The 9,799-nt window shown below is 53.5% G+C and overlaps 1 pseudogene; it reads right to left on the bottom strand.

The window, feature by feature from the left end:
* Positions 1-229: 229 nt before the first annotated feature.
* The window catches only part of LOC114888955, a 34,361-nt pseudogene continuing 24,791 nt past the window's right edge, over positions 230-9,799 (bottom strand).

The raw sequence follows: 9,799 nt of genomic DNA, 5'->3' as shown, positions 1-9,799 counted from the left end.
TGCCGCGGAGCAACTGGGCCCGTGAGCCATGGCCGCTGAGCCTGCGCGTCCGGAGCCTGTGCTCCGCAACGGGAGAGGCCGCAGCAGTGAGAGACCCGCGTACCGCAAAAAAAAAAAAAAAGAAAGAAAGAGAAAGTGGGGAACCGTGTTGAATGTTGCACAAGGATCAGATAAAATAGGGGATGAAGAACCTCCACCAGCCTTGGCAACTAGGAGGTGACTGGTGACTCTAATGGCCCTGCAAGGGCAGCGGTGGGGGGGGGGGGGGGTGGGCCGGGGGATGGATGCGTGAACCTGGCGGTGAAGAAGTAGATTCAGCAAGTGCAGGCATCTCTTTTCAGGAAGTTGGATGCGAAGGAAAGGAAAGAGTTGGGGAATGATCTAGAAGGGGACTCAGGATCAAGCCTGATTGCAGTGGAGCTGGGGGAGAGGGAGGGGTTGAAGGTGCTGGAAAAATGATGGGTGAGGGAGTTAGGCCTCTGTCGGGGGGGGGAGGGGCTGGGACCCAGAGCTAGGTGGACGGGGCGGGAAATGTGCGTTCCCAAACATAAACACACACTCAAGGCATGTTGACAATTGTGGGAGAGGAGGGAGTACTTTCTAGAGAGCTTCCATTTTCTCTGAGAAACAGGACTAAGTTGAGGGGTACAGGGCGGGACAGGGAAGAGTTGGCTGGAAGCTTGAGGAGATCAGAGAATGTCAAGCTGACAGAAGGAATCTGCCAACAATACAGAGACAGTTGCAAACTGGGAATTGGTGGAGGCACCAAACTTCTGGGGTGTGGGGCTTTTTCCAGCTGAGCTTAGCCTCTAGGGCTGGGGTCCAGGAGTGCAGAAGGCACATGAGTGGGCCCAGGGCGGGAGTTCTTCCCACTGCAAGCAGAGGAAGTCCAGGACCACGAGAGTGAGGGTATGACGTGATGGATCCAGGGGTTGTATGGGGACTGAAGTTGAAGGTGGGGTCGGGGCAAGATCTCAGTAGAAAACTGAGAAGTGTGAGAGGGTGAAGGTGTCAGGAGAGCACAGAGCAGCTGCAGTGGAAGCAGGGAGGCAGAGGCCTGGGAGGAGGGGAGGTTGGCCAGTGGAGGCTGCCTACTTTTTGGGCTTTGCCGGGACCCCGAGGCTGCCCAAGATGACAGCAAGACTTGGGTCGGAGGGGCTTTCTAGGAGTCAAGGGCCAGAGTCTTTGAAATACGAGGGATGTGGGCAGGGCGATCTCCCAGAAAAAGCAGGGCGGACAGTAGCCCGAACCTTCCCTCTGTCCACCGTACAGACATCAGCAGGCCGAATAAACAGTGATCTCTTACATTTATGGCATGGAGCTTGACAATTTACAAAGCCTTTCATTTCCCTACCTGTGCAATTCAGCATTTGTTTTAACAGAGGAACAGCTGAGAGGGATTAAGACTCTAGCGGGGGTCTTCCCTGGTGGCTCAGTTGTTGGGGGGTCCGCCTGCCGATGCGGGGGACGCGGGTTCGTGCCCCGGTCCGGGAGGATCCCACGTGCCGCGGAGCAGCTGGGCCCGTGAGCCAGGGCCACTGAGCCTGCGCGTCCGGAGCCTGTGCTCCACAACGGGAGAGGCCACAGCAGTGAGAGGCCCGCGTACCGCAAAAAAAAAAAAAAAAAAAAAAAGATTCTAGTGGCCCCACAGTGGGGTTGCCTTACCCACTTCCTGTCATAGCCACAGACGGAGGTCACAGGACCTTGTTTGTTGCCATGAAAACAGACGTGGAGTGTCCCCCACCTTTGGTCCCTCTCATGGAGGTTTAGGGTCCTGTCACAGGGAAATAATTCACCTACAGTTATGAAAGGTGGACACCCTGGAGAGAGGAGGGGAGACTGAGGATACATTCCTGGGTTGGGGGTGACCCCGATCCCATGCCTGAGGCAGCCATGAGCCTCCTTTGATGTTGTTTTGGCCTAGAGGAACTGGCAGCAGGAGCTGGAGACAGTGGGGTGCCCCTGTGGGGAATTGTCTATGGCTTAGGAGGGCCCGCATGTCTGTCCACATGTGTCCGTTGGTCCTGTGTGTGTGCTTGTGACTGGGTCCCTGACAGGTTCCGGAGTTGGGGAGGTATCTATGGACCTGCGTGTGTGTGCGCGTGAGTCTGAGCGTATTTGGGAATGAGCGCCGAAGTTCCTGCCTCAGGCTATCCTGAGTGCGTGGAGCGTGCGTCTCTGGGCCATGCACCACTCTGTGACTAGGAGCGTGTAAGGACGTGTCCCTTCTGCATCGAGGCAGAAACGAGGTCAGCGTGCAGGCGGGGGTGGAGCTAGGGATTGATTCTCCAGCAGTGACAGGCTGAGCGGGGAAAGGGGGCGGGGTGGAGGAGGGGGAGAGGGCAGGGAAAGATACCCTTGGACCTGGGAGCCCCCTAGCCTCTTCAGAACACCTGCCCTTGAGGGAGGGGGCCAAAGAAGGGAGTGGGAGATGTGGAGAACCTTATCACCCAGGGACCAGGAATGGGAGTGGGGAGGCAGGCAGAGGGGCGGAGGTGTTCTCGGTCTCTTGGCCTGGGGCTGGTGGGATGGGGGCCAGATGTTGCCTGGAGTAGCCAGCTGTCTGGGGCTTTGGTTAAGAAAAATGTCTCTAAAACCTTGTTAAAAGGGCTGGCGTTCCTCCTGCCTGATACCACCAGATCAGCTGTAGCAAGATCCCATAGCAACACCCCTCCGTCCATCCTGTCCTCCTCTATCTCCACCTGGGCATAAAGAGAAGCTGCAGGTGGACCCCAAGCAGCCCTTCACCTGGGTGGGGAAGAGTGCTGAGGGATGTGTGATCAGGTCGGAGAGTGAGGGTTAGATTTGGTTAAGAAAAAGATGGAGGCCATCTGTCTCCAGATACGGTTTGGGCGTCTTTGGGGACCTGCATTTTTTCCCCTGGGGAAGGACACACAGGTGTCAGGGCACCCTGCCCAGGCATCTGGCTGCATGGGAAGGGTCTCTTATCCCACGGAGTGAGAATCCTTACTCCTCTGGGACCTGAGTTCCCCCCAACCAGGGAGATGTTCTTTTGTCTGCTCCCCTAGTGCTAGCCACTCCTTGATCTGGGATCCCTAAGCCCTAAGCCCATAACCCCCACGTCCTCGTGTATAATGGGAGTAGGGAGTCTGAATGCCAGGGTCCTGGAGAGGGCAGTGGGCCCTTCCCTATGCCAGGCCTTTCTAGCGAGACGTGCCCCCGTGTCAGGGCCCCGTGCCTGCCCTGCCTCCAGCTTCCCACTTCCTCTTCCAGCTGAGCTGTTGCTGCACCAGCAGCACCTTCTCTCCAACGCCTTCCAACCCAGGGCCCAGCCAAGTACCACCCAGCCCACGGCAAGCAGGCTCACGGCAGCCCCAGAGCTGGCACACTCCTTGACTGCTGCCCCTCCCCTCTGTTGCCTCCTTCGGCCCCTCCCTTCCTGCCTTCTGCATCCTGGAGAGGCTGTGGAGAGCCCCTGCTCTGTCTGGGGCCCCCACTGCAGCCCTCTTTAGCTCAGGGGCTTTGTTTCCAGGGCCACATCAGCCCAAGCCCTTGTGAGCTCCGTGTCACCCTGGGTACCAATGTGGCATCACCTTAGTCCTTTATGGTTCCAAGTCAATGCAGACTCCTGTGGCTACTGTGGATTCCATCTCACTCTGGGCCAAAGCAGGCTCCACTTCAGTCGAATTCCTCGTGGGCGCCATGATCCTCTGGAGCAATGTGGGCCCTATATTAGTTGACATGGAGTGGCTCCATGTCAACTCCAGGCCCTGTGGGCGCCTTAGTGTGGGCTGCTGTGGGCTCCCTGACATTCTGGGCTGGGAGTTCCATGTCAGCTTGGGCCCAGGCAGGTGTCATATGGTTCTAATTCCTTGATCCGCTGGACACCATGGATAGACACCATCTTCACCAGCACCCTGGGCCCCTCAGGACTCCCGTGGGTTCTTTGTCCCGTCTGAGCCAAAGTGAGCTCCAGGTTCTAATTCCTCATAGATCATGGCTGCTCATTTGGGGTCAGTGGACAAATAGCACTGGCATCACTGAGACGTGTTGGAAATGCAAAATCTCAGGCCCCACCCAGACCTTCCAAATCAGAACCTGCATTGTTAACAAGACCTTTGATGCATGCACACGTTAAAGTTTGAGCAGCACCATTGTCAAGTTCATGTCAATCTGGATCAAGGTGCAACCACATTGACCCAATGCTATATGAGCTCCACGACACGCCGGGCCAGTGTGGGTGCCATATTAAAGAAGGCCCAATGCCACATGGGAGTTGAGGTGTTCTCCCTGTGACCCCCCAGGCCTCTGCCTCCTCTGTCTCTCACCTTTCCCTACTTCCTCCCTGAGACCTTGCCTCTAACCAACTTCCTTCTCCAAAACCAAATGCTCATTCCCCTGCCCTCAGTCTCTGGCCCTCTCTGCACAGAATCCAAGCACAAAGGGCTTTTGTCATCCTCCACTCTGGGCTGGGCTTTGGGGATCCTCCCTCCTGACCCTCCCTCCCAACCAGCCTCCTACCGACCTCAGGCCACCAGAGCTGGAGGCCGCTGCTGTAGTTTTCCATCCCTGCTGCTCTCTGCCTTATACACACGTTGCACAGATAGATCCAAAGTCTATATCTATATATACTTCTCACCCCCCACCCCCGGACGGCGTGCGTCTCCTTTGCCAGGCTGTGGTCGTGCAGTCTGTCGCTCGTTAAGGCACTGTCTCAGATTTGCATGTTTAATATTTTATCCAGGAAGCGCTCCTGGCTGGGGCCCTGGGAGCTGGTGTGAAGCTGACAGAATGTCAGGCCCTGGAATGGTTGCTCACGGGTGGTGGCGGTGGGACGAATGTCTGGGGGACAGGAGAATGGTGACGCCAGTTCCTGGCTGCTGGTCCAGACGTCAGTATCAGGGTGGGGGTGGGGAGAACACATCAGAGTTCCGCAGCCCCAGCCTGCACAGAGAGCCCCCCCTTCTTGGGGCACAGCCATTGACCTCTGATGTGAACTTGCTTTTTAGGTTCAGCGACTCCTCCAGGTCTCAGTCAACATCAGTGCGTGGGGATTTTCCAGTGGGGAGAAGCCCTTTGGCTCCATGGGGAAGTGGCGAGGAGCTCATCCTCTTATCTGGTTTCCCCGTACCCAGGGCAAACCACGGAGGAGTATAGAGTGGGAGGGAGGAGGTGGGCAGGAGAACAGCCGGTGCTGTGTGACCTTGGGGTGCCATTGAGATGGCTGGTTTCTGTGAGTGACAGGGAAGAAGCAGCATCTTCCTTCCCTCTCTGGCATGTTGGAGATCTGAGTTAGCGGCAAGCAGTGCAGAATATTGACAGCAATCCCTTCTGTTCCCAGATATTTGTAAAGAACTTAGTGGACAGGAGGGGGAGAGGAGGGAGAAAGACGAGGCTCTGGCCCTAGGGCAGATGGAAAAATCTGAAGATGGAAGAGGGGGAGGGGAGAGCAGACAGACACAGGCCTTTCATTCTGACCCTTGCGAGGCATGAAATGCCTGATTGTGCCTGTGTCCTGAGGGTTCAGTGGGGCCTGGAGGTCAGGAGGTAGGGGGGAGGGGAGGGAGAGGCTGCTCCATCCCCTAAGCCCCTCGGGAACAAGATCCCCACACATTCTGCCGCAGTCTGGCGAGGCTCTGATAGAAAGGGCCTCTTAGAGACGGGAGGATGGGGCATGGCCCCAGACCCTGCTCCCATACCCCTTGCCAAGTTTCAGGGCCTGGAGGTTTATCTGTGCAGGACTCAGCGCTGGTTGGGGGCAGGGGCCAGGAAGGAGTGTGTGTGTGTACGTGTGTGTGCATGCGATTATCCCTCAGCCTGCAACTGGGACACCTCACTGCCCCAGAGCTGGCTGCTGCACGACCACTCCTCTCCCAGGGCTGCATTGGAAAGTTCTTCCTGGTGTCTCGCCTCAGTTCTTTCTGCCTCCACTTCTGTGTGATTACTCTCTGTTTTGCTCCCTGGGGGCGGGTAGGGGATTAGAGCCCTCATTTCCTGGGGTTTGTGCTGCCTTCTCGACCCAGGAAGAGGCATCCTGACCTGATATGGAAGCCTGGAGGCCTGGTCTGCCTCTCTGGTCCATTCTCCCGCCCACATACGTAGAGGGCTTGGCCGCTATGTAAAGTGATCCCCTCCTATCGGCATCCCCACCATCCACCCACTAATAAGAAGCTGGAAAAGAAGCTCAAAGGACCCCAAACAACCACGATGGACACCGCCAAGCTGCACACCAAAGCATGGACATTTTACATGTTAGGCAGCCCGCTGCTCTCACAATACCCCCCATCTAGGTCAGCAGTTTGCAAACGCTTTTTACCCCTGGGACCTTTGGTCCAAAGGATATCATGCAGAAGCAGAAAGAAATAAAACTGAGAAAAGTCCAGTTGCTGTGGTGGAAGCCAGGGGTGGAGGGCCAGGGAGACCTGCCTGCTCTGCTCCTTGGAAACCTTTCCAATCCCTCCCGCCATCCCCTAGGGGCTTCTGAGAGACCCTGCAGGGCTCGCAGCGCCTGGAAGAGCACAGTTTGAAAAACACTGACCTGCAAAATCTAGTTCCTTAACTCCTGGAAGCTGCCAATCAAAGGGAATGGGGGCCGGCAGAGTTAGGAGTGTAAGTGACAGTCCCACAGGTGACAACTTGATGACAAGGGAAGGAGAGGTAGAATGATGCTTAAAAGCAGACATGCAAGCCCGAAGGGTTCAAGGCTGGGGCCATTTAGTTTGGGGGTGACCTTGATTACTCCTCAAGAATCTCCAGGGGCTGGACTCATGCTCAGAGTGGGGACCTGGGGCATCAAGGGAGGGTTATGCTTGGTGGAAAGGAATTAGATGAGAGATTTCTGCCCTCACCATGGTTAAAATACAAAAATATGGGACAACGTGGGTCCTTGAAGATGAACCCTGAGCTTACTGAATATGTTGACTCATTCAAAGACCTCATAGCAGTGGTTCTCAGCTGGGGTGATTTTGGTCCCCCCAATCCCAGGGAACATTTGGCAATGTCTGGGGACATTTTTGGTTGTCACAACTGGGGAGAGGGTGCTACTGGCATCTAAAGGATAGAGAGAGACCAGGGATGCTGCTAAACATCCTATAATGCACAGGACAGTCCCCCTCGATAAAGAATTGCCCAGGGACTTCCCTTGTGGTCCAGGGGTTAGGACTCGGCGCTTCCACTGCAGGGGGGATGGGTTCAATCCCTGGTCAGGGAACTGAGATTCCCCCATGCCACGCGGCACAGCCAAACTTTTTAAAAAAAAATTTTTAAATATAAATAAAAATCACTTTAAAAAAATTGCCCAGTACAATACATCAATTGTGCTGAGGGTGAGAAAGCTTGGTCTAGACTCTAGATGATACCAGAGTCTTTACTGTATCTATTTATTCCGCCCACCAGAATGTGTTCCCAGAAGTTGGAAATAATGAGTCTTCTACTTGTCTACTGCATCTGCCTCTGGACTTTATGCAGAGTAGGTACTTTACAAGTATTTGTTAGGTGAATGCATGAATAAATGACTCACCTGGACATGGTAGGCAGCCCTCTTCTTTCAGTCCAGAGCCCAGTTTGCCTTGGGGGAGGCGTGTGCTACTTCTTCAGTTTAGTTAATAGATCCTGCAAGGGATCTTGACCCTGGGCAACCCTGGGAGAAAGCTGGGGAGGGCTCACTCAAAAGTGCCTGAGCTGTTGACTCAAAAAGAACAGATGCTCATTTGCAATGCAATTTACATATCACTTGCATATTGCTTTGAATATAATTTGCATGCTGCTCCTTTAAAGTCAAAAGGCACAGATCTCCCGCCTGGTCCTGCCTTTCCCACCTCTGTCCCTTCACTGTTTCTTTGCTCACTTTCTGGGGAACATCCACCTGTTGGGCCCACATTTGCTTCCCCAGGGCCTGGCACAAAAAACTTAAGAGACCCATTCATGGTGAGACGCAAAAAAAAACAAAAAAAAACAAAGTAGCAGACCCCTTACGTTTTGCCCATTTCTTGTGGTCAAGATTCTGGCCTTTGGTGTCCCACATGCTTGAGTTTCAACTCGGCCTCTGCTACTCCACAAACTGTATGATCTTGAGCGAGTTATTTAATCTCTCTGCCCCTCAGTTCCCTCATCTGTGAAATGGAAGTAATGATGGAGCTACTGTGATGATTCAAGAAGAAAATCTGTTAAAGTGCCAGGCATCTGGTAGGCACTCAAGAAATGTTAACTGTTGTGCTTACTATTATTCAAGCCTCGTTTCCTTGAAGCAGCTGTCACCAGGAGGAGCTGCTTTTCTGAACTTCTTGCTCTGCTGCTCATCCCTTAGCTGATCTCTTTTTTCCTTCTTGAAATTCTCTCTGCTCTTGGCTTTGAGTTGCCACTGTCTTCTGGATTTCCTCCCATCTTGCTGGCCACTCCTTCTTAGTCTGATTCCTTCTCCCCTGTCTACCTCTAAAGTTTGGAGACTCCCGGGGCTTGGTCCCAGGACCCCTCACCTTTTCTTCCCGGGTGTCCATGGCTTTAACCACTGGCTCCACTCCAGGGACTCTCAGTTATTTCTCCAGGCTGGAGACTTATAATCCACACCTACCTGCTATCTCCACTTGATGTCTAAAAGGCATCTTAAAATCAACGTTGTGATTTCTAATCCCTTTCCTCTCCCAGGCATCCCTACTTAGTAAAATGGTACTGTCATCTATCCAGTTGCTCAAGCCCCAAGACTCAGCATGTCTTTGATTCCTCTCTCCTTCACCCCCTGTTTTAGTTATCTCTTGCTATGGAACACATTATTCCCCAAATTTAGTGGCTTAAAGTGATAAGCAATTACTATCTCACATAATACATACTTCTTTGGGTCAGGAATCCGGAAGTGACTTAGCTGGGCTCAGGGTCTCTCATGAGGTTGCAGTCAAGATGTCAGTGAGGATGCAGTCATTTAAAAGGATTGCTTGGGCTGGAGGATCTGCTTCCAAGGGGACTCACTCACATGCCTGTTAAGTTAGTGCTGATGGTTGGCAGGAAGCCTGCATTCCTTGCCAAGTGGCATCAGAGAGCTGCTTGAGTGTCCTCATAACATGGCAGCTGACTTTCCCAGAATGAGTGATCTAAGAGATAGCAAGAGAAAGCCGTAGTCCCTTTTCTGATTTTGTCTTGAAAGCCTCACACTGTTACTCCTGCCGTGTTCTATTCATTAGATAGGAGTCACTAAGTCCAGCCCATGCTTTCAAGGGGAGTAGAATTAAGTTCCATCTCTTGAAGGGAGGGATATCAAAGAGTTTGTGGGCATATTTTAAAACCACTACCTAGGGACTTCCCTGGTGGCGCAGTGGTTAAGAATCCGCCTGCCAATGTGGATTTGATCTCTGTTCTGGGAAGATCCCACATGCCATGGGGCAACTAAGCCTGTGGGCCACAACTGTGGATCCTGCGCTCTAGAGCCCATGAACCACAACTATTGAGCCCGTGTGCCCAGAGACAGTGCTCTGCAACGAGAGAAGCCACCACAATGAGAAGCCCGCTACTGCAACGAAGATAGCCCCCACTGGCCGTAACTGGAGAAAAGCCCGCACACAGCAACGAAGACCCAATGCAGCCAAAAAAACCCCAAACAAACAAAGAAATAAGTAAACTGGGACTTCCCTGGTGGTTCAGTGGTTAAGACTCTGTGCTCCCAATGCAAGGGGCCTGGGTTCGATCCCTGGTCAGGGAGCTACATCCCATATGCATGCTGCAACTAAGAGTTTGCATGCTACAACTAAGGAGCCTGCCTGCTGCAACTAAGACCTGGCACAACGAACAAAAGAAAGAAAGAAAGAGAGAGAGAGAGAGAGAGAGAGAGAGAGAGAGAGAGAGAGAGAGA

This window comes from Monodon monoceros, unplaced genomic scaffold (assembly GCF_005190385.1).
Source record: "Monodon monoceros isolate NGI ecotype Baffin Bay Population unplaced genomic scaffold, NGI_Narwhal_1 Super_Scaffold_9, whole genome shotgun sequence".
Taxonomy (NCBI): domain Eukaryota; kingdom Metazoa; phylum Chordata; class Mammalia; order Artiodactyla; family Monodontidae; genus Monodon; species Monodon monoceros.
Note: the sequence above shows the minus strand (reverse complement) of the source record. Positions and strands in the feature narration are given on the sequence as shown.